At 44.1% G+C, this 24,306-nt stretch overlaps 1 long non-coding RNA gene across 1 annotated transcript; it reads right to left on the reverse strand.

Annotated features, from left to right (window-relative positions):
* Positions 1 to 22,593: 22,593 nt before the first annotated feature.
* On the reverse strand, positions 22,594 to 23,425 carry LOC124682346. Its single transcript, XR_006996261.1, has 3 exons — positions 23,277 to 23,425; positions 23,106 to 23,165; positions 22,594 to 22,662 (listed from the first exon to the last, which is right to left on the reverse strand). It is a non-coding gene; the product is annotated as an uncharacterized LOC124682346 (long non-coding RNA).
* Between the last annotated feature and the right edge of the window lie 881 nt (positions 23,426 to 24,306).

Raw genomic sequence — 24,306 nt, forward strand, 5'->3', positions numbered from 1 at the left:
ACAGATTGACATGTAGAACGAGTATATGATGATGAAAGATGGACCGGGGTTCCCAGCTATCTACACTAGTGGCAACTCTCCAATAACAAGTGTTGGGTGAACAAATTACAGTCGGGCAATTGATAGGATTGAAATAGCATTAAGACAGAATATCAAGATCATTAATCATGTAGGCATGTTTCCAATAATAGTCGTACGTGCTCGCAATGAGAAACTTGCACAACATCTTTTGTCCTACCAGCCGGTGGCAGCCGGGCCTCAAGGGAAACTACTGGATATTAAGGTACTCCTTTTAATAGAGCACCGGAGCAAAGCATTAACACACCGTGAAAACATGTGATCCTCACATCACTACCATCCCCTCCGGTTGTCCCGATTTCGTCACTTCGGGGCCTTTGGTTCCGGACAGCTGACATGTGCATACAACTTGTAGATACAATCTAAGCAATAAGTATAGAGCTCAAATCTAAGATCATGCCACTCGGGCCCTAGTGACAAGCATTAAGCATAACAAGATTGCAGCAACAATAACTTCATAAACTTTGTAGATAGACAATCATAATGTAACAATCCATCGGATCCCGACAAACACAACACCGATTACATCAGATGAATCTCAATCATGTAAGGCAGCTCATGAGATCATTGTATTGAAGTACATAGGGGAGAGAATACCAACTAGCTACGGCTAGAACCCGTAGTCCATGGGGGAACTACTCACGGAGCATGATGGAGGCGATGGCGTTGATGGAGATGGCTTCCGGGGCACTTCCCCGTCCCGGCAGGTGCCGGGACGAGACTTCGTCCCCCGAATTGGAGTTTCGCGATGGCGGCGGCGCCCCGGAGTCTTTCCGGAGTTTCGTCAATTGGTACGGTGTTTTTAGGTCGAAAGGGCTTTTATAGGCGAAGAGGCGGCGCGAGGGGCACTCGGGGCGCCACACCCTAGGCCGGCGCGGCCTAGGCCTGGCCCGCGCCGCCATGTGGTGTGGTGGCCCCCGGCCCCTCTCCGACTCTTCTTCGGTGTTCGGAGCCTTCCGGAGAAAATAGGAGGTTTGGCGTTGATTTCGTCCAATTCCGAGAATATTGCCCGAACAGCCTTTCCGGAACCAAAAACAGCAGAAAACAGAACCGGCACCGTGGCATCTTGTTAATAGGTTAGTTCCGGAAAATGCATGAAAACATCATAAAGTGCAAGCAAAACATGTAAGTATTGTCATAAAACAAGCATGGAACGACAGAAATTATGGATACGTCGGGGACGTATCAAGCACATAGATAAATTGTGATACAAAATACATTGCAATCATAAAGAGATATAAATAAGCACTTCACTACGCCATTCATAACAGTGAATAAGTATTCTGTGAAATATAGCCTAAGAGACCCACACGGTGCACACACTGTCACCTTTACACACGTGGGACAAGGAGTCTCCGGAGATCACATGAGTAAAATTCACTTGACTAGCATAACGACATCTAGATTACAAGCATCATCATATGAATCTCAATCATGTAAGGCAGCTCATGAGATTATTGTATTGAAGTACATAGGAGAGAGATTAACCACATAGCTACCGGTACAGCCCCGAGCCTCGATGGAGAACTACTCCCTCCTCATGGGAGCCAGCAGCGGTGATGAAGATGGCGGTGGAGATGGCAGCGGTGTCGATGGAGAAGCCTTCCGGGGGCACTTCCCCGCTCCGGCAGGGTGCCGGAACAGAGACTCCTGTCCCCCAGATCTTGGCTTCGCGATGGCGGCGGCTCTGGAAGGTTTTCCGTATCGTGGTTCTTCGCCTCAGGGGTTTCGCGACGGAGGCTTTAAGTAGGCGGAAGGGCAGCCTCGGAGGGGGCCTGGGGGGCCCACACTATAGGGCGGCGCGGCCCCCCTCTGGCCGCGCCAGGGTGTGGTGTGGGGCCCCGGGGCTTCCCTCTGGCGGCTCTCGGGTGTTCTGGAAGGCTCCGGGAAAAATAGGGACCTGGGCGTTGATTTCGTCCAATTCCGAGAATATTTCTTTACTAGGATTTCTGGAACCAAAAACAGCAGAAAACAGCAACTGGCCCTTCGGCATCTCGTCAATAGGTTAGTTCCAGAAAATGCACGAATATGACATAAAGTGTGCATAAAACATGTAGGTATCATCAATAATATGGCATAGAACATAAGAAATTATCGATACGTCGGAGACGTATCAGTTGCCTCCGGAGTGATGAGTGAGTAGTTTACCCCTGGACTATGGGTCCATAGCAGTAGCTAGATGTTGTGTTCTCCTCATGTGCTTCATTGTCGGATCTTGTGAGCTGCCTAACATGATCAAGATCATCTATCTGTAATTCTATATGTTGTGTTTGTCGGGATCCGATGGATAGAGAATACTATGTTATGTTGATTATCAATCTATTACCTATGTGTTGTTTATGATCTTGCATGCTCTCCGTTATTAGTAGAGGCTCGGCCAAGTTTTTGCTCTTAACTCCAAGAGGGAGTATTTATGCTCGATAGTGGGTTCATGCCTCCATTAAATCCGGGACAGTGACAGAAAGTTCTAAGGTTGTGGATGTGCTGTTGCCACTAGGGATAAAACATTGATGCTATGTCCGAGGATGTAGTTATTGATTACATTACGCATCTGTTGCGGTCAGAAACCCACCGGCGGGCAGCGACTGGCAACACAGTAGAGCCGGGAACAACTAGGGCTGCGGCTGGCCCCAGTCCCTCAGAGCGACGGCCCGCAAAGCCTCCTGGTCACACGTCCGATGCTATCGCAAGGGCGTGCCACCCGACCTATACCTGGTCGAGAAGGTGTTGGATGATGCCTCGCTTAGTTTCCTGCATGGCATACACGTAAACGTTAAATACGAGCCTCGATCGGCTCTCGGGTTATCCCGTGAATTGGCTCAAAGAGCCGATCCACCCATGATTCGTACAAGGTGTCCGAATATATGGTGGTCCCGCTTGATCAAGATAAAGTTAATGCGATCTACGACGATTTAGGGTTTTCACCGCATAATCGGATCATCCTACTCACGATTGGGCCTCGCGCTCGCGTACGGTGACCGTAAGCCGATCCTAGACAGGGCCTAAAAACCAACACGAGGTTGATCCCCGGAACATCCTCGTCTAGGGCTAGCAAACTCCACCCTACACGCCGCCGGATCCTCCAACCCTTTGTAAGGCCTAACTATTGCGGATGTTAAACTAATCCTTGAGGAACAAGGAGCAACCGTAACGGATCGGATCTACTAAACTATGATCAAGCGGGGTGCCGCCCCTACACCTGAGATAGGTGTAAGGGCGGCTAGATGCATAAGGGTTGCACTACGACAGCATATGATACGAAGAACAATGCTAACCCTAACACATCTAAGATAACTACGTTGCTCGCCATCAAAAAGGCTTCAGCACGAGCAACGCATGAACAACAGGATAGGCTTGTGCTGCCTAGATATGCGATCTAGGCAGCATGGTGCTTACCGGAGAAACCCTCGAGACGAAGGAGTTGGCGATGCGCCGAGATTTGTTTGTGTTGAACGTTGGTTGTTGTTTATTCCATAAACCCTAGATACATATTTATAGTCCAATGGACTTTCTAATGTGGGAATAATCCCCACCGTGCACGAGACAAACTCTAACTTTTAATCTACGATGCAATCTACTATAATTAAAGATACACGGGCAATCTAGCCCAAATTCTTCGTGCAAGGCCGCTTCAGAGATCTTCCACGTGTAATCTTCCAAGCCCATCTTGATCGCGGCCCACCTCTGACTAAGTCAAATTCTGGTGATAACACATGCCCCCCTGGTTTTGGAAATGTCATTTCCAAAATAATTACGCTTTCTTTCGTCGGGTCATGTCGTGGCAGAGCAGAACTGCCGCAGAATCTTCCATCATTACGCCTCGCCTCCTGGGCTTCTCTGTACAAATTGACAATTTCGGCATCACGTCCTCGAGAACCGTCATGGCATTAAATCTCCACTACACTCCCTTTATTTATCCGTGCCAAACGGTTCACCACTCCATCCCCTTGCTCGCTCTCGTCCACCAGTGCCAAAAAACCCTCTTCCCCGCAGCCATGTCTTCCTCTTCCTCCTCTCGCCTCGGGCCTCCCCCCAATCGTCGCCGAAGAACAAGAAAGAGGACGACCTCCACTCCGGGGCGAACCCCATCTCCTCTGACAAGGAGAAGAAAGAAGGAGAAGCAGAGAAGACCAAGGCCTCCCCCTCCGCCAGGCTCCCGTCGAAAAAGCGCTCCCGCATGTGGGCGGACAACGAGGACGATGATGACGACGAGGAACGAGAAGAGGAGGAGGAGGAAGATGATTCCTCCTCCTCCGCTGGGTATCCGCCGACGAAGCGCTTCCGCAGTTGGGCGGATAGTGAGGATGATGATGATGACGAGGAGGAGGAGGAAGCTCCAGCCGACAGCTGGGGCAGCAGCGGCGAGGACTTCTCTGGCAGTAGCGCCGATGGCGACGCCGACAACGATGCTAGCGAGGAGTAGTTATGTAGGATCAGTAGTCCCTTGAGCAATCGGATCTTCTTTTGTTCTTCTTTGAGCAGTCGGCTCTTTATTGTAAGAAATCCCAATATTAATGAAGAATTTCCCTTAACTTGATTTCGCCGATTTCTTTCATGCTGATTCAGCCGATTTTCCCTCATCTGACTTCGTCGACTGTTGGCCTAAACAATGCTTAATGACTGATGGCAACGCATCAGTTTCTCACGATAATCTGTGAGACAGGCCAATTCAGTCATCCCTCCAAGTTAGCCAGCTCTGCCGATGACGATGGCACAACCAATCTTAGTAGGCTGGCGATTTGGTCTTGAGCAGGCGTCTTTAAGAGAGCCCTGGAACTGTCTTGGATGCTACAACTGATGACTCTGTAACAACAACACCACTCTTCAGAACAGTTGCGATGCAGAGCCAGCCGATTCCAACCAAATCGGCTCTCTAGAGCAAAGATCTTTAGGGCGAGCTGCCCCCCGAGCCTTAATCAAGGCAATAATGGTAAAGAAACAGCCAAATGTGCCGTCATTGGCCTCACGTCATAACGCAGAGCCAGCCGATTTCAACAAAATCGGCTCCCCAGAGCAGAGAACCTTCAGGGTGAGCTGCCCCCCGAGCTTCTTCAGTCTACTCCTTGCGCCTTGCTGGTCAGATCGGCTCCTTGCCTTCGGTGGATCTGACGCAACCCACCCTTAGCCTGATCTGCACATCCATGCTGCTTTTGGCATTGTTCTTGAAGAAAGGATCTGAGCCATTAAACCACTCCTTCCATTAGAGTCTCTCTTCGTGGCCCACTTCCTGCTCCATTGATCCTCTGATTATAACAGTTAAACCTCTTGAGTCGATGGCCATGCATCGGCTTTATATCCTTAAGTCGATGTCTGCTGCATCGGCTGTGCTTAAATTTTTTTTTTGAATTTTGTACGGCCGATTTATGTATCGGTGATACGTCTCCGACGTATCGATAATTTCTTATGTTCTATGCCATATTATTGATGATACCTACATGTTTTATGCACACTTTATGTCATATTTGTGCATTTTCTGGAACTAACCTATTAACAAGATGCCGAAGTGCCAGTTCTCGTTTTCTCGCTGTTTTTGGTTTCGTAAATCCTAGTAACGAAATATTCTCGGAATTGGACGAAACGAAGACCCAGGGGCCTATTTTTCCATGGAGTTTCCAGAAGACCGAAGAACATACGAAGTGGGGCCACGAGGTGGCGACACCACAAGGCGGCGCGGCCAAGGAGGGGCCCGCGCCGCCCTATGGTGTGGGCCCCTCGCCAGGCCCCCGACTCTGCCCTTCCGCCTACTTAAAGCCTCCGTCGCGAAACCCCTGAGGCGAAAAACCACGATACGGAAAACCTTACTGAGACGCCGCCGCCGCCGATCCCATCTCGGGGGATTCTGGAGATCTCCTCCGGCACCCCGCCGGAGAGGGGATTCATCTCCCGGAGGACTCTACACCGCCATGGTCGCCTCCCGGAGTGATGAGTGAGTAGTTCACCCCCGGACTATGGGTCCATAGCAGTAGCTAGATGGTTGTCTTCTCCTCATTGTGCTTCATTGTTGGATCTTGTGAGCTGCCTAACATGATCAAGATCATCTATCCGTAATACTCTATGTTGTGTTTGTCGGGATCCGATGGATAGAGAATACCATGTCATGTTAATTATCAAGTTATTACATATGTGTTGTTTATGATCTTGCATGCTCTCCGTTACTAGTAGAGGCTCGGCCAAGTTTTTACTTTTAACTCCAAGAGGGAGTATTTATGCTCGATAGTGGGTTCATGCCCGCATTGACACTCGGGACGAGTGACGTAAAGTTCTAAGGTTGTGTTGTGCTCGTTGCCACTAGGGATAAAACATTGGCGCTATGTCCGAGGATGTAGTTGTTGATTACATTACGCACCATACTTAATGCAATTGTCTCGTTGCTTTGCAACTTAATACTCGGAGGGGTTCGGATGATAACCTCGAAGGTGGACTTTTTAGGCATAGATGCAGTTGGATGGCGGTCTATGTACTTTGTCGTAATGCCCAATTAAATCTCACTATACTTATCATGTCATGTATGTGCATTGTTATGCCCTCTCTATTTGTCAATTGCCCGACCGTAATTTGTTCACCCAACATGCTTTTATCTTATGGGAGAGACACCTCTAGTGAACTGTGGACCCCGGTCCATTCTTTTAATACCGAAATACAAATCTGCTCGCAATACTTGTTTTACTCGTTTTCTCTGCAAACAATCATCTTCCACACAATACGGTTAATCCTTTGTTACAGCAAGCCGGTGAGATTGACAACCTCATCTGTTTCGTTGGGGCAAAGTACTTTGGTTGTGTTGTGCAGGTTCCACATTGGCGCCGGAATCTCCGGTGTTGCGCCGCACTACATCCCGCCGCCATCAACCTTCAACGTGCTTCTTGACTCCTACTCGGTTCGATTAAACCTTGGTTTCTTATCGAGGGAAACTTGCCGCTGTGCGCATCACACCTTCCTCTTGGGGTTCCCAACGGACGTGTCAACTACACGCATCAAGCAAATTTCTGGCGCCGTTGCCGGGGAACTGAAGAAAAGCTACACCACAAAGATTTCTAACTTCCACGTCAACTACGCGCCAGCAAATAAATTTCTGGCGCCGTTGCCGGGGAGATCAAGACACGCTGCAAGGGGAGTCTCCACTTCTCAATCTCTTTACTTTGTTTTTGTCTTGCTTTATTTTATTTACTACTTTGTTTGCTGCATCATATCAAAACACAAAAAAAATTAGTTGCTAGCTTTACTTTATTTACTGTCTTGTTTGCTATATCAAAAACACAAAAAAATTAGTTTACTTGCATTTACTTTATCTAGTTTGCTTTATTTACTGTCTTGCACTCTATATTAAAAATACAAAAAAAAAATTTAGTTACTTTTGTTACCATGTCTAGCTCTGTACCAGCTACTTCTTCACCTGAGGAATTAGTTTTTACTTTTAAACAAGGGGATGAGGAAAGTTTTAAGGATGCTTGGTCTAGAATTTTCACTTCTTATCGTAAAACTGAACCTCAAATGACTCTAAGTTTGCTCCTTAGTAATTTTTATTTTGGTCTTATGGTTCGCTATAGATATGCTTTGGATACTTTAGTGGGAGGAGATTTCCTTCATTGCAATGGGGATCAAGCTTTTAATGCCATAAAGAAGTTGGTTGCATCACATGATTCAGCTAATAACTTTGATTCAGCCCTCACTAGCATATATAGTAGATTAAACAATCTCGAGATAAGTACATCTCGCTTGGATGATAACTATTGCCACGTTCGTAATCGTCTTGAACAAGTTTTAGTGAACTCTAAACTTTCATTGTGGGATCCTACTCGTTAAAATTGTTATCGGTGATCGAACTCTTCATGCCTACTCGTGATATTATGTATGAATTTTGCCTTATGCCCGAAAGCATTTATAAATCTTTGAAACTTTGGGGAGTCGATGAAGGAGGAGAAGAAATAACTCTCATTGATAACTCTATTATAATTCCTAAGGGAATAGCCGCAGGTGTGCATACAACCATTCTTGGAAGAACAATATCCATTGATTATCTTGTTATTGAAACAGGAAAAATCATACTCGGGAGATCCCCGTTGAAACTATTGGGAGCAAGTCATTGATGTGGGAGAAGGCACTCTGAAATTCACCTCTATACCAGGGGGAAATCATATATTTCCTAAACCAAAGGGAAAGAAAAACAATAATAAAGGTAAGGGTAAAGCCCAAGGTAAGGTTGACACACCATCTCTTGATAATACTTGAGATACACTTTGTGCGCCTAGCTGAAAGGCGTTAAAGAAAAGCGCTTATGGGAGACAACCCATGTTTTTACTCCAGTATTTTTGTTTTATATTTGTGTCTTGGAAGTTGTTTACTACTGTAGCAACCTCTCCTTATCTTAGTCTTATGTTTTGTTGTGCCAAGTAAAGTCTTTGATAGTAAAGTAAGTACTAGATTTGGATTACTCGCGCAGTTCCAGATTTCTTTGTCTGTCACGAATCTGGGTCTATCTCCCTGTAGGTAGCTCAGAAAATTAAGCCAATTTACGAGCATGATCCTCAGATATGTACGCAACTTTCATTCAATTTGAGCATTTTCGTTTGAGCAAGTCTGGTGGCCTAATAAAATCCATCTTTACGGACTGTTCTGTTTTGACAGATTCTGTCTTTTATTTCGCATTGCCTCTTTTGCTATGTTGGATGAATTTCTTTGATCCATTAATGTCCAGTAGCTTTATGCAATGTCCAGAAGTGTTAAGAATGATTGTGTCACCTCTGAACATGTGAATTTTTATTATGCACTAACCCTCTAATGAGTTGTTTCGAGTTTGGTGTGGAGGAAGTTTTCAAGGATCAAGAGAGGAGTATGATGCAATATGATCAAGGAGAGTGAAAGCTCTAAGCTTGGGGATGCCCCGATGGTTCACCCCTGCATATTCTAAGAAGACTCAAGCGTCTAAGCTTGGGGATGCCCAAGGCATCCCCTTCTTCATCGACAACATTATCAGGTTCCTCCCCTGAAACTATATTTTTATTCCGTCACATCTTATGTACTTTGCTTGGAGCGTCGGTTTGTTTTTGTTTTTGTTTGAAAAGAATGGATCCTAGCATTCACTTTATGGGAGAGAGACACGCTCCGCTGTAGCATATGGACAAATATGTCCTTAGGCTCTACTCATAGTATTCATGGCGAAGTTTCTTCTTCGTTAAATTGTTATATGGTTGGAATTGGAAAATGCTACATGTAGTAACTCTAAAATGTCTTGGACAATTTGATACTTGGCAATTGTTGTGCTCATGTTTAAGCTCTTGCATCATATACTTTGCACCCATTAATGAAGAAATACTTAGAGCTTGCTAATTTGGTTTGCATATTTGGTTTCTCTAGAGTCTAGATAACATCTAGTATTGAGTTTTGAACAACAAGGAAGATGGTATGGAGTCTTATAACGTTTACCATATGTCTTTTATGTGAGTTTTGCTGTACCGTTCATCCTTGTGTTTGTTTCAAATAACCTTGCTAGCCTAAACCTTGTATCGAGAGGGAATACTTCTCATGCATCCAAAATACTTGAGCCAACCACTATGCCATTTGTGTCCACCATACCTACCTACTACATGGTATTTATCCGCCATTCCAAAGTAAATTGCTTGAGTGCTACCTTTAAAATTCCATCATTCACCTTTGCAATATATAGCTCATGGGACAAATAGCTTAAAAACTATTGTGGTATTGAATATGTACTTATGCACTTTATCTCTTATTAAGTTGCTTGTTGTGCGATAACCATGTTTCGGGGACGCCATCAACTATTCTTTGTTGGATATCATGTGAGTTGCTATGCATGTCCGTCTTGTCCGAAGCAAGAGAGATCTACCACCTTTATGGTTGGAGCATGCATATTGTTAGAGAAGAACTTTGGGCCGCTAACTAAAGCCATGATTCATGGTGGAAGTTTCGGTCTTGGACACATATCCTCAATCTCATATGAGAATAATAATTGTTGCCACATGCTTATGCATTAAAGAGGAGTCCATTATCTCGTTGTCCATGTTGTCCCGGTATGGATGTCTAAGTTGAGAATAATCAAAAGCGAGAAATCCAAAATGCGAGCTTTCTCCTTAGACCTTTGTACAGGCGGCATGGAGGTACCCCATTGTGACACTTGGTCAAAACATGTGCATTGCAAAGATCCGGTAGTCCAAGTTAATTAGGACAAGGTGCGGGCACTATTAGTATACTATGCATGAGACTTGCAACTTGTAAGATATAATGTACATAACTCATATGCTTTATTACTACCGTTGACAAAATTGTTTCATGTTTTCAAAATAAAAGCTCTAGCACAAATATAGCAATCGATGCTTTCCTCTTTGAAGGACCATTCTCTTTACTTTTATGTTGAGTCAGTTCACCTATTTCTCTCCACCTCAAGAAGCAAACACTTGTGTGAACTGTGCATTGATTCCTACATACTTGCATATTGTACTTGTTATATTACTCTATGTTGACAATTATCCATGAGATATACATGTTACAAGTTGAAAGCAACCGCTGAAACTTAATCTTCCTTTGTGTTGCTTCAATGCCTTTACTTTGATTTATTGCTTTATGAGTTAACTCTTATGCAAGGCTTATTAATACTTGTCTTGAAGTACTATTCATGAAAGTCTTTGCTATATGATTCACCTGTTTACTCATGTCATTACCATTGTTTTGATCGCTGCATCCACTACATATGTTTACAAATAGTATGATCAAGGTTATGATGGCATATCACTTCGGAAATTATCTTTGTTATCGTTTTACCTCGCTCGGGACGAGCAGTAACTAAGCTTGGGGATGCTTGATACGTCTCCGACGTATCGATAATTTCTTATGTTCTATGCCATATTATTGATGATACCTACATGTTTTATGCACACTTTATGTCATATTCGTGCATTTTCCGGAACTAACCTATTAACAAGATGCCGAAGTGCCGGTTCTGTTTTCGCTGTTTTTGGTTTCAGAAATCCTAGTAACGAAATATTCTCGGAATTGGACGAAACGAAGACCCGAGGGCCTATTTTTCCACGGAGTTTCCGGAAGACCGAAGAACATACGAAGTGGGGCCACGAGGTGGCGACACCACAAGGCGGCGCGGCCAAGGAGGGGCCCGCGCCGCCCTATGGTGTGGGCCCCTCGTCGGGCCCCGACTCCGCCCTTCCGCCTACTTAAAGCCTCCGTCGCGAAACCCCCGAGGCGAAAAACCACGATACGGAAAACCTTACCGAGACGCCGCCGCCGCCGATCCCATCTCGGGGGATTCCGGAGATCTCCTCCGGCACCCTGCCGGAGAGGGGATTCATCTCCCGGAGGACTCTACACCGCCATGGTCGCCTCCGGAGTGATGAGTGAGTAGTTCACCCCTGGACTATGGGTCCATAGCGGTAGCTAGATGGTTGTCTTCTCCTCATTGTGCTTCATTGTTGGATCTTGTGAGCTGCCTAACATGATCAAGATCATCTATCCGTAATACTCTATGTTGTGTTTGTCGGGATCCGATGGATAGAGAATACCATGTCATGTTAATTATCAAGTTATTACATATGTGTTGTTTATGATCTTGCATGCTCTCCGTTACTAGTAGAGGCTCGGCCAAGTTTTTACTTTTAACTCCAAGAGGGAGTATTTATGCTCGATAGTGGGTTCATGCCTCGCATTGACACCTGGGACAGTGACGAGAAAGTTCTAAGGTTGTGTTGTGCTGTTGCCACTAGGGATAAAACATTGGCGCTATGTCCGAGGATGTAGTTGTTGATTACATTACGCACCATACTTAATGCAATTGTCCTGTTGCTTTGCAACTTAATACTCGGAGGGGTTCGGATGATAACCTGAAGGTGGACTTTTTAGGCATAGATGCAGTTGGATGGCGGTCTATGTACTTTGTCGTAATGCCCAATTAAATCTCACTATACTTATCATGTCATGTATGTGCATTGTTATGCCCTCTGTAGGAGAACGTTGCATAGAAAACAAAAAATTTCCTACCGCGAACACGCAATCCAAGCCAAGATGCAATCTAGAAGACGGTAGCAACGAGGGGATATCGAGTCTCACCCTTGAAGAGATTCCAAAGCCTACAAGATGAGGCTCTTGTTGCTGCGGTAGACGTTCTCTTGCCGCTTGCAAAAGCGCGTAGAAGATCTTGATCACGATCGGTTTCGGCGCCACGAACGGGCAGCACCTCCGTACTCTGGTCACACGTTCGGTTGTTGATGAAGACGACGTCCACCTCCCCGTTCCAGCGGGCAGCGGAAGTAGTAGCTCCTCTTGAATCCGACAACACGACGGCGTGGTGTCGGTGGTGGTGGAGAAATCCGACGGAGCTTTGCTTAAGCGTGCGGGATATGGTGGAGGAGAGAGACCGCTAGGGTTTGGGGAGAGGGGCGCCGGCTAGGGCACCCTTGAGGGGTGCGGCCATGGTGGTGGCTTGAGTGGCCGGCCAGCCCCTCTCTTCCCCTCTTTATATAGGTGGAGGCCCCAAGGTTTAGGTCAAAAGTGTCCGAATAAGACCCCAACAAAAACCTTCCAAGTGTCCAAACCTAGGGGGAGTGGGACTCCCCCCTTTCCTTGGTGGGGTGGCCGGCCACCATGGTGGGGAGTCCACTTGGGACTCCTCCTCCCTTAGGTTGGCCGGCCAAGGTGGGTGGAGTCCCTCTGGGACTCCACCTTCCATCCTTATTTCTTCCGGACTTTTCTAGAACCTTCTAGAACCTTCCGTAGAACCTTCCGGATCATTTTAATTCACATAAAATGACATCCTATATATGAATCTTATTCTCCGGACCATTCCGGAACTCCTCGTGATGTCCGGGATCTTATCCGGGACTCCGAACAAATATTCGAACTCCATTCCATATTCAAGTTCTACCATTTCAACATCCAACTTTAAGTGTGTCACCCTACGGTTCGTGAACTATGCGGACATGGTTGAGTACTCACTCCGACCAATAACCAATAGCGGGATCCGGAGATCCATAATGGCTCCCACATATTCAACGATGACTTTAGTGATCGAATGAACCATTCACATACGATACCAATTCCCTTTGTCACGCGATATTTTACTTGTCCGAGGTTTGATCTTCGGTATCACTCTATACCTTGTTCAACCTCGTCTCCGACAAGTACTCTTTACTCGTACCGTGGTATGTGGTCTCTTATGAACTTATTCATATGCTTGCAAGACATAAGACGACATTCCACCGAGAGGGCCCAGAGTATATCTATCCGTCATCGGGATGGACAAATCCCACTGTTGATCCATATGCCTCAACTCATACTTTCCGGATACTTAATCCCACCTTTATAACCACCCATTTACGCAGTGGCGTTTGATGTAATCAAAGTACCTTTCCGGTATAAGTGATTTACATGATCTCATGGTCATAAGGACTAGGTAACTATGTATCGAAAGCTTATAGCAAATAACTTAATGACGAGATCTTATGCTACGCTTAATTGGGTGTGTCCATTACATCATTCATATAATGATATAACCTTGTTATTAATAACATCCAATGTTCATGATTATGAAACTAATCATCCATTAATCAACAAGCTAGTTTAAGAGGCATACTAGGGACTTCTTTGTTGTCTACATATCACACATGTACTAATGTTTCGGTTAATACAATTATAGCATGATATATAAACATTTATCATAAACATAAAGATATAAATAATAACCACTTTATTATTGCCTCTAGGGCATATCTCCTTCAGTCTCCCACTTGCACTAGAGTCAATAATCTAGTTTACATTTGTAAAGATATAACACCTTGGCCTTCTCGGTGCTTTATCATGTTTTGCTCACGGGAGAGGCTTTAGTCAACGGGTCCGACACGCTCGTAAACGTATGTATTTTGTAATTCATTTGCGTCTCAACGCATCACTCATTTCCAAATGAGTCGGCATTAAATATGTTTGGTCTTCTGGTGGAACCTTAATTCCGTGGTCTGAAATATGTCACTAATATTGTCACACACAATATAGCTTCAAAGTTCTGACACTATTGGAACTACACCAAGTTCTCAAAGAACTTCTTGACTTTAACATCCTTTGTCATTGTCAAAACAATGACATATTTTGCCTTCTTTTGTAGAATCCGTCACAATATTTTAGTACTCTTCTAAATCTAGCATAGACAACTTCTAGCTCATTGTGCTACCTTTTAAAAACAACACTTAGTCTAATTTGAGACTGAAATTTTATTTTTATATGTGACAAAACAAATATCGGTGTAATCACCTTACAGCGATTTGTTTGTCATTTCTCCATACAAATATATATATATATATATATATATATAGGTAAAATTACTGGGGCTCCAAGGAGCCTGGGCACCTACATCAATGGCCGTTCGATCACTTCACAAAACGCACACGAGACAACGGGTGTCCTGGTACAAATTCGGGTCTAACCCGTTTGGCCATTTTATTTGAGGCAAAAGCAGAAAACTATTGATATGTTTCCTAATTATTTTCCATAGGAAAGTTTCCATACATGATAACATGTATCAACGCTTGAAAAGTTTCCTAAACAGACGTCCATGCCTTCCTCTAATTTCCTTTCCTAATCCCTATGGTTCACCTCTTCATGGATAGCATAAATAACACAACCTGGTGAAAAAAGTCTCGTTGCACACACGCAGTCCGGCCACCTCTAGACAAGGACCTGCAGTACGACGCTGGTAGCTACAAAGCAAAGGCATATTCTTGTGGTTCCACCACTTTTAGTGCTCTGCTATCGTCATAATTTTCGATCGAATCAGGTACATATGATTGATTTGGGATTTTTGATCCGAAACTTACAAATTTTGTAGTAATCTACCGTCCTTTTCCGTCTCAAATCTTAGACACATCTTTGGAAATTTGAATTGATTCAGCTGGTTCCTGGAACAAGGTATGTCCCAATTTTTCCACTGATCATATTACTTCGATATATATTTTATTCGCCCATTTTTCCATAATATGCAAAGCTTCTCTTTTCGTCGATTTGGTTATACGCACACAATGTTTATTTCTTTATCCGTTGGTTTTCTTGTGACTCTTTTTTGATGGATTTACATGTCAGACGGATGGATTATAGAAGATGTGGAGCTGCTGAATTAATTTGAACACTGAAACAGTTCATTGTGGTATGGTGGTTGGCACCGAAGGGATTTACCTGACATTGCCAAAGATGTCAACATGGGGGAGAAGTGCATGAAGATAGACGTATAGAAAATGATCCAGAATGTATATACCTGAAGGAGTATGTCATATACTCAACAAAACTATCTTGGAGTCATAATTGTTCAATGGTCAAGTTTTATTTCCACATGGATGTAACATATAATTTGCTTCTTTAATTTAGCCAAGTATTTCGTCAGTATGAAAAGAAATGCAAACTCGACCACGAAATGTGTGGTCAAAACATCTTACGGCAATAGAATTCTATGTATTTCATACATATGAACATGGTTGAGTCATCATTCACGCAGTTATTTAGTTATCAAAGGTTTTGTTCTAGGTATCGAACTCACTAACAAATGGTCGCACTCTTTTACATTTGTTTGTTTCTAAGATTATACGTACCTATTGAAAAGGATGAGTCGTCGTGCTTCATCGTAGGTATCAGGTACCCAACGACAAAGTCTAGATTTAAAAACCGCACGTAACCCCATGATCTAATACCCTATCGGCACATACGAACAAGTTTTCTGTATACATGATTTAGTTTCTATCGTACAACTATGCACTAGATGCATGGGCTAATACCTTTGATACATCCATACCTGAGGAGTCTCGATTTATACTGGTCCCTCAATTCCTTGATACCGATACCTTATGTAAATAAGATACGACCTGAGTTACAACTCTTCAAATGTAGGTATCGGTATTCGACCATACGCTCATACCCTGTTGTATCATCATGACCAGCTATACTCCTCGGAGAGTAGCTAGATCACTCAATACCTACAACAACTCTCATGTACTAGGTATCAAGGTACTGACGTATGATCCAGCGAGTATGATAGTTCAAAATGTACATTTTGATGTTTCCAACATACCTTGTTATGGAAGTTATTCTCAAGGACTATGATATTCTTCGGACAATAATTCGATACCTCGATACCGGTACCTTCATACCTCGACACCAATACAGCTTCGGCATCGCGTTGTGCCCGGGAACCGGCCATGTCACACACTTTCGCCGCAATACCTCGAGACCGGTACCTTCATACCCCGATACCTCGATATTGTTACCTTCATACCTCGATACCTGCATACGCTGATACCTCGATACCAATACAGCTTCGGCGTCGCATCGCTCCCGGATCTCCGCCATGGCACACACCTCCGCCGTGATACCTCGAGAAAGGTACCTTCATACCTCGATACCTCCATACCTGAGGTACCTTCATACCTCAATACCTCCATACCTGAGGTACCTTCATACCTCGATACCAATACAGCTTCGGCATCGCATCGCTCCCGGAGCTCCGCCATGGCACATACCTCCGCCGTGATACCTCGAGAAAGGTATCTTCATACCTTGATACCTCCATACCTGAGTAGTCTCGATTTATACCGGTCCCTCGATACCTTGATACCGATACCTTATGTAAGATACGACCTGAGTTACAACTCTTCAAATGTAGGTATCGGTATTCGACCATACGCTCATACCCCGTGGTATCATCATGACCAGCTATACTCCTCAGAGAATACCTAGATCACTCAATACCTACAAGAACTCTCATGTACTACGTACCAAGGTACTCATGTATGATCCAACAAGTATGATAGTTCAAAATGTACATTTTGATGTTTCCAACATACCTTGTTATGGAAGTTATTCTCAAGGACTATGATATTCTTCGGACAATAAGTCAATACCTCGATACCGGTACCTTCATACATTGACACCAATACAGCTTCGGCATCGCGTTGCACCCGGGTACCGGCCATGTCACACATTTCCGCCGCAATACCTCGAGACCGGTACCTTCATACTTGATACCTCGATATTGTTACCTTCATACCTCGATACAGGTACCTTCATACCTCAATACCAATACAGCTTCGGCGTCGCATCGCTCCCGGATCTCCGCCATGGCACACACCTCCGCTGTGATACCTCGAGAAAGGTACCTTCATACCTCGGCACTAATACAACATCAGCGTCGCGTTGCTCCCGGATCTTCGCCATGGCACACACCTCCGCCGCGATATATCGAGAATGTTACCTTCATACCTCGGCACCAATACAACACCGGCTTCGCGTTGCTCCTGAATCTACGCCATGGCACACACCTCCATCGTGATGAAGTCTTGTGTGGTTGCTTCCCTTACCGCGAACTGGTGGGTGGCCTAGGTGGCGTGGTCCATGAGAATGTTGTTTGCCTTCTCGAGCTGGACGGTGAACGTCGTGTCAAACAAAGCGTTGAGAGCGGCCTATTCCTGGGACGTTAGATCTTTGGTGCCTCCTCCTCCTCCTCCTCTGAGCCGATCTTTATCTCACCGTCCGTCCTTGGAGGCGACGGCAGCTGGTGTTGGTTGTGTAAGCTATGTAGGTGGCACCACACATGTGATTTTGGCCTAAGTTGTGAGCTTACGGCGAGTCCTCACAGAGCAGGTGGTGCTGGTCGGGGTGAACAGCGGCGGAGGATGTGCTCCTTGGTGGAGGGAAGGGTCGAGCTTTAAAGCATGGCGGCTCGATACCGTTACCTCAAGTATGATTGTTAAAATTTAGGTATCAGTATTTCTAACATACGCTCATACCCCTTGATATCCCTGGAGAAGAACACAATACCTCGATACCTTGATATCGGGCTACCTTGATACCTGATACCTCGATATTCTGCAAACAATACCTCGATACCGGTACCTTCATACCTCGATACCTGCATACGCTGATACCTGGATACCTGGTTACGTTGATACGTCGATACCTCGATACCTGCTTACGTCGATACCTCGATACCTGGTTGGCGGTATACTCAACGAAAAGTGCACCACTAATTGTATTTTGAGAATCACGCCTTATAAAATATCTGTGTAAAAAATAGAAATTAAACAACATTTAATATTCTAGACTAGGATCAAACACTCTAAAAAAAACTTATAATTGACCCTGACTACCATATTGTGTGCAAATTCTTAGTTACCTTTTTCAGAATATACAAATGTTGGGACGCATATACTCTGAATACCTGCGTGAGAAATGTAAGTAGATTCCTATTCTATAGTAATAATCCCACTAATTTTGGTCGAATCATACTTGCAAAATTAGAAACGTTGGGCCACCAAAGTCCCTGAATCTCGGCTGTACTTACCTAATTCGTTGTATTAAAAGCCCACTAACGAGGGACGATGCAATCTTCAAAATCAGAAAATGGTGGCCCGCCACATACCTTAAATCTCCCCTACCAAAACTGCACATACCTTTTTACGAGTAATAAAATTCTGGAAAACTTGGACAGTACATACAAGGACATTCATCCATGAAATTAAGGAAATAAAATATTTGGTAATTACAAATATTATTTCTATTTTCATGCAGTGTGCATGCAAATATTTCCAAATATATATCTACACTAACGGGTCGAACCCGATAAAACAAACCCGATCAGGTTGCACGATCACGATGCCCATCGTACGGTGACGATGCATGGTGCCCAGGCTCCTTGGTGCCCCAATTGAGCTTCCTATATATATATATATATATATAGACGCGCTATTTGACTCCCTGGGGGCAGAATATTATTCTGCACCCGGGCCGGCCTACGCACCAGCCGATCCATCCATCCCGCGCGGAGCGCTCGACCGGCTCGCGCGCATGCTTGCAAGCGTCATAAGAAATCTCCAATGCGACATAAGATTACTTCTCCCAATCGATCAGCCCGCGCAACCACCAGACCGCATCTGCCCACGATGTGATTTTTTTTTTCTTTTGCAGAAACCCACGATGTAAACCTGGCGTAACTAGATTTGCAGCAAAGTTGCAACATAGTATGAAATTCCGCGTGCCACATAATAGAATTATGACACCGACTAGCACGCACCACATAGGATGCAACTTCATAATAGCCGCGTGTGACGTACTAACTTATGCAATCAACGTAAAACAGATTGATTGGTTGATTGCAACATAATATTATTTTAAGTAAACTAGTTCAGTGTTTTCAATCAATCAATCATAAATTTATGATAAACAATAAGTTAACTAGAGCTAGCAATCTTCAGTTTCTAGGACCTTTCAGCTTTTACAAACAAAACTTTAATCTGCTATCTATGGGGTCTGTTTAAAATTGGCTGATGTAAGACAGCTACACAGAGACATATAATCTGGGAACTGGAACTTGCAATTACATCAGTTCCTTCTTACAAAGATATTATGTTGTCGCACACAAGCACATCATACCACATGATATATGGTATACAGTGGGACATAAAACATGAATTACAAAATGTAACATAGATGTCATGAGTCATTCTTGCACTGGAGCAATTCAGAATATGATTTTTAGGATGAAGCGTTTCTGAATGAAGAAATGGCCAGAAAGAAATGGGCAACCGCCATATCTCATATCGAAGACCACTAGCGTGCTGCTCCACCTGCCGCGAAACGACCCAGAGGGCTGAGGCCGCCCACCGCTCACCATGATGCCGCCCACAACCAGCACCTGCCACGCTGCCCAACCAGGATACGGATGCTGCCCACAGTCATCACGCGCCTGCAACACGCCGCTCACCACAGTGCAGATAATATTACATAAGAAGCATCCCAGAAAGTTGTAAAGTAGAACGATATGAAAAGATAAGTATATTAAAAAAATTAAGTTTATCCAAATGGAGCACATAGGAAAATTATAACCATATGCCTAAACAGAAGATGAATATTTCAGGTCAAAAAATGCATAACCGAAGTTACTAGCTCGTTCTAAGCAAGAGGCTAAGTGCCTGCTTCTACTGGACCAATCTATAATCATGCATTCTGAGACGAAGATGAGTCAGCTAGGATGATATTCAATGAAAAACTTCATACACGCATCATAAGTAATTTACAATAATTTTTTTTGCATAATGTAAATTACAAGAAGCAAAGATTGCACATAGAGCTTCAACAGAAACACCTTAAAAAGGCTAGGTAGCACGTAGATGATTACGACACTACAACTTTGCTAAAAATCAGTCCATGGAAACTTGTGTTGCCTCACGACCATGCAGATCAAAGTTGTGAGGCCAAGAAGGTTCAGTTTCGAAAATAAACTGAAAACTGAAAAGTTTTGAGATCAACTCCTCACAACGGTTCAGTTTCCATGGAAGGCCTTCTTGAGCTATTAAACAAGAAGAAATTGCATATTCTGTTTCGAAAAATAAACACAAATCCATGAAATCGGCAAAATCTGTATTCATAAGGTTGACAGATTCATGTGAGTCCAAACCTAGTTTATCTTACGCTGATACAATTATTATTTATCTGACTCAAATACAAGTATTTTCTAACTTCTTAACATTATTTCCCTTGGAAGTGAAAGCATTGGCATGATGTTTCCAGAAAGGAAATATAATCTATCGGACTGGATCGGAAAAACAACAATATCCTACTATTGTGAACAACAGAAGAGTAGTTCCCTGATGGATAACATGGTAATTTGGAGCAGTGCCTTGAAAATTCATTTATCAAAATTTACATTGGTTTTTGTTTCACATGCTTCAGTTCATTTAAGAATTTATCCTCCTTGCTAGTTCTGAATAAAGAAGTGACTAAATAGAAACGAGGGGCCACCATACCTTAAGCCAAAACCCACAGGCATGCTCCGCCGCAATGGAAGGACACACAGTAGTGCTGAGGCTGCCCACAGCTGAGCACAATGCCGATGCCGCTCACAGCCACCAGGGAGTGATTACAAAATTGCTCTTGACCGTCCCTGCACGCCAGACCTACAAACGGAATTAGTTAAAAATTACAGACCAGCTCTTTTTTTAACGGAAGGAAACATAATAAACGGATTTGCAAGTACCATACAACAACAAATTTCATCTTTGAAGGGTTTGCAAATAGGATTACTGAACAAAATATGCTGAACTTAATGAGCATACCTACATTTCATGTTCTATATTACGCCGAAAACTAAAATTGACCTTGAACAGCATGCAGCATTACACAACTTAACTGAAAGTAAATCACTGCTGCGCTACCAATTCCTACTCGGGCTATATTAGCATCTTAAGTATGTGCACACCTTAATAGAAAGTAACTACACAACATAGTGTTTCCCGTTTCAATTGAGTGCCAACCTGCTAGCACATTGTAGAAGAATGTACCTACGACTAGTTACTGCATAACATCTGAACTAAGAACCACCACTTGCCTAAAAAATTTGATGTGGGTAACGTCACAGCTGAGACATTTGCACCTAGTTCAATCAACAATTGCAATCGAAATGGAAATTCACATCTGGCAACAGTAGCACTGAAGGTAAAATTAAATATTAATTATTTCAGAAAGACAAGACAACAGTAGGTTGGCATTTAACAATACATACAGTCCATTGAACTTAAGTCCTAATAAAGTCGGACTGCTGCCATATCACAGGGCAGGACACCACGAAAACAGTACAAAAATCATCTTTTTTTGTTTGTCCCCATATTACAAGATCAAGTATTTTTATTCAAAACACAACCCTCCGTAATTAAGAAGCCTAACTGTGACTGAAAACACAACCATCAGTAATTATTACTCTGGAATCCTGCCAATTGTTAAATTGGCACAAGTTAGCCAATTATTTTGTTATGATCAGACTGACTTGGACATAAAAGTCTGGCGATCAAGATAACAAAATTATGAATCACTAGAGCCTATACTAACACGTTTTGACAATTATGATCCATGGAGTGGATTTGATCCTAGAGCCATTGCTTAAATACAGCTAAGATCTTTCTGTGGAAAATGCAAACAGATACGAACAAAATAGTATTGGATCTTAGGGTCATTGCTGGAGCAGCCTGCTCGCAGCCTACTTTGCCCTCTTACAAATCCAGGAAAAATACAAAACAATTTGGAAAAAAATCAAAATATGCTACACTGCTTATCTTCAACAAACGTGGTTGGGGACTGGCCCAGGAAATTACTACTGCTTCTCCACCGATCAACGTTGGTGCTGGACAGACTAAACTAACCTCTACTATTCAATTCACCACAAGGCTACAGAAACTGCTGAACAAAATTGATGGAAAGGAAAAGAATACTGAAACACACCGATGAGGAAGATCCAAACCATGGCCGCGGACCGCCGCCGGCAGCAAGAAAAATCGCTGCCGTAATCTGACGTTGAGGACGGCCGGCGCACCTACACGCTGCCTACCGCCTGCCGAGAACGGCGAGAATCCCACCCGATGCCAGCCCGCTGCGAAGCCTCCCAGTGCCGCTGGCGGACGAGGCCAAGCAGCAAGCCGCAAGCCACAAGCCACGGGAACCCGCTCACGACGCGGTGGAGTCCACTCACCGCTCATGAGTCATGCCGCCGCCACTTCTCGCCGACCACAACAGCACCGTGGCAGTGTATGGCATAGACTTCTACATAGAAAAGAAGAAACATAAATGCTCGATCTGTGAAGACATTTGCGGAAAAGAATTTTCAGAATATTGCATACACAGGGCGTTCCTGTTAACAAAAGGATATAGAATTTGCTCACTTTTCATATGCTAATAAACTGAACTGATACAAGAGCAGATCCATGTATAAATAATCTACAGATACAGAAGGCTATAAAGGTTTAGTGTCAACATACATGGATCTCACTCTAGCAAGATCAAGTATTATTATCCCATAGTTGAGCAGAGCAAGATAAGAGCCCAACGCAAAGACCGAACTGTCAATCTAATACTAATCATGCCTCTTGCAGATTACCACTTTATTTGCTCTGGAAGTAAAGAAAAAAAGGCTGCTAACTGTATCCAACAAACAAGGGAAGGAACCGTGGTACTGCATAGGCTAGTGCTGCAGATCGGGAACGCACCTAAAGGATCCACCAAGTTCGAGCGTGTTCGCGCGGCCTGGTAGGCCACCCGCTCGTTCCCTGCAAGAGGATACGTGAGCCACCTCGAAAATTATTTTGCCCAGAGCTGACGGGGAGGGAGAGGGGATGAGTACGTGCATCTCTAACAGGGACGGCAGTGCGGAAGAGTACCTGCCGGATGGAGGAGAGGAACCGCGGCGACGGCAGGCTCTCCATGGAAAACGCCGCGCAGTAGCTCGTGGACGCGTCGTAATCCACCGGGAAGAGCCCCACGCGTAGCTCCCGTCGGGACTTTCCACGAGCGCCGCCTGGAATTCGGGACCGCCGGCGAGGGAGGGGCGGAGCTGGGGTCGGGGGGGGGGGTGCGCTAGGGAACGGGTTCTCCGGGAGGCAGCGGCGGATCGCCGGTGGTCGCCGGATTTGTCGAGGTAGATGAACGTATGCCGGGTTTCTGGAAACTGGGTATTCTGCAACAAGTTGCAGAATAATATTCTGAGCACCGACTTGTACTTTTCTGGACACAAGGTTGTACTTCCCGGATAACAGGGTTCAACTTTCTGTCGAACTTACCTGAACTTCCCGTTTTCTTCAGAGGTACTAATTATACATCAAGTTTCTCAACCATTTGTCGGAACTATGCAAATGATATACCGTTGGATAGGTAATGAAAAACCGCAACTTTTTCATGTTCACACTTTTCACAGATTTTGCACGGTTCAAATTTAATTTTGAAAATACGAAAACGCTTCTATATGGCTAGAAAACGAACTTTTAGTTCGATTTTCGAATCGCTTACCGAAACTATGCAAATGATATACCGTTGGAAAGATAATGAAATTGCGCAACTTTTTCATGTTTTATGTTTTTTTGAAATCCTCACAGTTTTTAAATGATTTTGAAAATACCAAAATTCGGACGTACTCAAAAAACGAGCGGACAGTAATTTGGATGTTTTGTTTCAACCGTATGTCGGATTGATGCAAATGATATGGCGTTGGAAAGCTATGGACTAGGCGCAACTTTCTTATTCAAATTGTTTTCTCTAATTCCTTACAGTTTAAGAAAATAACTCGAATTACTGTCCGCCCGTTTTATGTGACGGGCACTGAATGATTTTCCCCGTGATTTTCATGCGTTATATTGAAAAAATGCAAATGATATACGGTTGGAAAGGTGTCAAAATGGCGCATCTTTTTCGTAT

This window comes from Lolium rigidum, unplaced genomic scaffold (assembly GCF_022539505.1).
Source record: "Lolium rigidum isolate FL_2022 unplaced genomic scaffold, APGP_CSIRO_Lrig_0.1 contig_927_1, whole genome shotgun sequence".
Lineage (NCBI taxonomy): Eukaryota > Viridiplantae > Streptophyta > Magnoliopsida > Poales > Poaceae > Lolium > Lolium rigidum.